The sequence below is a fragment of the Nycticebus coucang genome, chromosome 21, assembly GCF_027406575.1.
Source record: "Nycticebus coucang isolate mNycCou1 chromosome 21, mNycCou1.pri, whole genome shotgun sequence".
Taxonomy (NCBI): domain Eukaryota; kingdom Metazoa; phylum Chordata; class Mammalia; order Primates; family Lorisidae; genus Nycticebus; species Nycticebus coucang.
In genome coordinates, this window is record NC_069800.1 from 64880494 (window position 1) to 64884934 (window position 4441).

The 4441-nt window shown below is 47.0% G+C and overlaps 1 non-coding gene across 1 annotated transcript; it reads left to right on the top strand.

Moving 5' to 3' along the window:
- The first annotated feature begins 3564 nt into the window (after nt 1-3564).
- On the top strand, nt 3565-3671 carry LOC128574314 (U6 spliceosomal RNA). Its single transcript, XR_008376691.1, has one exon. It is a non-coding gene; the product is annotated as a U6 spliceosomal RNA (small nuclear RNA).
- Nucleotides 3672-4441: the final 770 nt, after the last annotated feature.

Genomic DNA, 4441 nt, shown 5'->3' on the forward strand with positions numbered 1-4441 from the left:
AGGGCCCAGGTGGGGAGGCGTGGCCCAGGAGGGGAGGCGGGGCCCAGGAGGGGAGGCAGGGCCCAGGTGGGGAGGCGGGGCCCAGGTGTGGTTGTGAGCACAGGGGACACTTCCCTCCCCCACCCACCCACCCACCAATCACCTGTGTGCAGCCCGCTCCTAACAGGCCCTGGGGATGGGGGACCATAGCAATATGTGATACTTGACAATGATAATTAATAATGATGACACTTGATAATTAATAATGATGATACTTGATAATAACTGTTAATGAAATTAATGGCGTATATCTTTACTATACTACGCTTTTACTGTTATTTTAGAAATTACTCCTACTTACAAAACATGTTAACTATAAAACAGCCTCAGGCAGGTCCTGTAGAAGGTAATTCCAGAAGAAGGCATTGTCATTATAGGAGGTGACAGCATCATGCCTGTTACTGCCCCTGAAGACTTTCCAGCAGGACAAGATGTGGAGGTGGAGACAGTGGTGTTGGGGATCCTGGCCCTGTGCGCGTGCCTGGGCTAGGGTGTGTCTCAGTTTTTAACAAAATGCTTAAAAAGTTAAAAATAATAGAAAAAGCTTATAGAATAAAGATATGAAGAAAAAAATATTTTTGTGTAGCCATATAATGTGTGTGTGTTTTAAGCTAAGTGTTACTACAAAGCAGTCAAAATGTTAAAAAAGTGGAGCATTTACAAAGTTAAGAAGTTACAATAGGCTCAGTGCCCATAAATCAGTGCTTAGGGCGCCAGCCACATACACTGACGTTGGTATGCTATGCCCAGGCCCACTAAACAACAATGACAACTGCAACAAAAAATAGCCAGGCATCGTGGCGGGCGCCTGTAGTCCCAGCTACTTGAGAGGCTGAGGCAAGAGAATCTCGAACCCAAGCGTTTGAGGTTGCTCTGAGCAGTGACACCACGGCACTCTACCAAGGGTAACAGAGTGAGACTCTGTCTCAAAAAAAAATGAAGTTACAATAAAGTAAGGTTAATTTATTACTGAGAAACGAAAACTTGAATACATTTGGGTTAGCCTAAGAATTCATTGTCTAAGTCTACAGCAGCGCCCAGTAGCATTGGCCCCACCTGCCCTCACCACTGGCTCCCTGACTCAGCTGGAGCAGCCTCCAGCCCTGTGCTCTGTTCATGACACGTGCCCTACACAGCTGTGCCATTGTTTTCTTCCATGATGAATTTTTACTGCACCTTTTCTATGTTTGGAGACGATTAGATACATAAATACTTGCATTGCGTCACAGTTACCTACAGAAGACAGCAGTTCTGCTCACGGCCCCGCCCTGCAGCTCCCTAGTGCAGTGTGGGTCTGTGTGTGCACACCCCGTGACATTCCCACAAGCACAGAGTCGCCGATGACGCATTTCTCACAGCACATTCCTGCCATTAAATGGCACATGACTGCCATAGATAAACTGGAAGGTAGAAAAGAAATCAAACAAACTGAGCAACAGAAAGAAAATACATGGGGAGGGGAGAACAGAACCTTCCAAACCCTCGGGAAAAAAAATCCAGTATTAGGTCATCAGAGTTTTAGGAGGGGAGAAGGGTGGGGCTGGAGAAGCCCTGGAGACTCATCTTCTGATGATTCCTATATTCCGAGTTTGTCTGCGTTTTCACCTCTGTTGCGACTTTCTCTATTTTTTTCTTCTGTTTTAGATCTTCCACTGTGATCACTTTGCTTTGGTCTGAATTACAATCTCTGTCCGTGGTGTGTGGAGATATCCTTACCTATGCTTCCTTCTTTAAATGTAGTCTCGCCTTCCTTGTCTGCATACGTTTCTTTTATCCACTCTGGAGAATTGTGACCTTTCAGAACATCTCGTCACCCCCGTCCTCCCCGCCCTACCTGGCCACCCATCCTCAATCTCCTTCTGTCCTGGGCTTCTCATCCACGCTCACGCCCCTCGGCCTTTCTGTGCCGTGTTCTCTCATGCTTATTCAGAATTCTCTTCCCCTTTACCTTCATCCGTTCCCTCCATCCACTGACTGCTTGTTTAGTTTTAATGACACACTCGGCGTGTGCAGTGTTACTTTTGCAAGTTCTCTTTATTTCTTTTCTGCTTGGTCTTTTGCAATACTGTCTTGCTTTAGACAGTACTATATTTTCAAACTTGTGTTTCTTTAGACATATTAAACACATTTATTCTGTATTCGGTACCTGACGGTCTGGTATCTGGAGGGCTGTTGAGCATCGATCCACTTTCTGTTACTTCTACCGTATACCGTTCATGGTTTATTTTCTCGATTGCAGCTTGTGATGTTTGACTGTGAGTTTCTAAATGTGGGACTTTATATTTGATGATGAGCTGAGCTCTCAACTACAGAAGGTTTCTCCAAGAAGGACAAAGGCTCACAGCTGCACATGGTCATCCCCGGCTACCATGCCTAACATGAGTGTTCAGCTGGAGGTCACTAAGGGTAACCCAGAGCATGAATTTGGGCTGCAGACCTACTCAGAGGCTGGCTTAGGATAATCACTGAAAAGAGAGATTTTCCCTTTGCTCTGCTCACCTGGGAGCAGGAGGGGGCAGGTTTGTTCCAGTTAAATCCTACCCTGGCTCTGAGCGTGTAGGCCTCTGAGCCACAGAGGAGTTTTATTGGCTTACACAGGAGTTCTATTGGTTTCCTTGGGAGCAGGCACCCTGCTCCTGGCTTCATTCCCTCGCCCTGCTGTGGCCCCCATGAAGTCGTGGCCCCTGTGAAACCGTGACCCCCGTGGAGCCGTGACCTCCTGGAGCCGTGGAAGCTGATCTCCCACCCTCAGTCCACCCGGTTAGCCGGTGTCATCGGGGAGGAGTGACTTGCATGAAGCTCCACTCAAGCCCCTAATTTCCGTTTCCACTGAGGTCCATACTTCTAAGTTGTTTTGTTGTTGTTTTGTGTTGATTTTTACTTTCGAGACTAAAAAATATTTGTTAATTTGAAGACTTAGAATTTTATTCTGCGATGTTCATCAAGATGTTTGTTCCATGTATCTAACTCACCATGCCAGAAATGAGAGCTCTGGCCTTGTCTCTGACCCTCAAACCGCCAGCCTCAGCCCCCTCTGGCCTTCACGGGCCTCTCATTTTCCAGTTCTTTCTCTGCCTGATGACATTTTGTCTCATACGGCTCAGCTCCGAGCAGGTTGGTGACTTCCTCTTGAAAACAGACCATGACCCCGGGGAATCTGCTCCCCCCCCCCATGTTTCTTTCCTTTATTCACAGCGTTTATCAGCGTCTGAGCTTAGTGTGGGGTCAGAGGACGCCTCCTCCGGGTGTGTCTTCACCCGCAAGGGCCAGGACCAGGCGTCCTCCAGCACCGTGTGTCCCAGGAGCCCAGGCACACGCCAGTTCTCGGAAAGCATTTGCCAAAGGAATGAATGAAGAAATGATGCTCACTGGGGCTCAAGGGGAAATAAGAACTCCAGATGGAAGGAGTCCAGACCATCTCCTGTTTCTTTTCTTTTCTTTTCTTTTTTATTAAATCATAGCTGTGTGCATTAATGCAATCTTGGGGTACAATGTGCTGGTTTTATATTCCATTTGAAATGTTTTGTGCTGGCTTTGGCAGCACATATACTAAAATCAGAACAATACAGAGAAGATTAGGGTGGCCCCTGTGCAAGGATGATGCGCAAATTTGTGAACCGTCACCTGTTTCTTATTCCTCATTTATCTCTGTTTGGGGAAATTTAAATTCTCTGCTAGCGAGAAGTGAGGGTCGGGCTCAGTGCTCCTGGTATCAGGCCTGTTCATTTCCTTCCCTTTCTGTTTCCACCGTGTGCATTTCAAATCAGTGAAATGGCTACAAAAGACCCACACTGGTGGTGGGAGCCTCAGCCCCCAGCGAGCTTTGCCAGGCATTGCTGTGGCCTCGGAAGTCAGCTCACACAGAACGTCGGGGCAGAAATGTGCCTTCGGGTCTTCTGGGTTGCAAATTTTTCAACTGCAAAATGGAGAAACCATTTCTCCAGAAAAGAAAATGCCTGTGCAGTGTACACATTTGTGTTGAAAGTGATGCCATTCAAACTGGCTTCAGGAAAAAGGGAGACTCATCTTAGTAAAGTGTCTCCAGATTGGAAGAAAAAGTATCCAGTGTAGGGCCGCTCCTGTGGCTCAAAGGAGTAGGGCACTGGCCCCATATACCAGAGGTGGTGGGTTCAAAAAGTACAAAAAGTACAAAAAAAAAAAGTATCCAGTGTACTCAGTACTATTATGAAACCAACGTATAATCACCCACACCGCCCACACTTTCATACGAATGATAAAACACAACTATAGCCCAGAGAAAGGGAAGGAAGAGGACAGGGAGGGGAGAAGGGAGGCCCGGGGGAGGGAGGGTAATCGCGGGACCTCACCCATGGTGCATATCGCAAGGGTCCATGTCAAATCTATTAAGAGTAGAGTATAAATGACTTAACGCAACAATTAA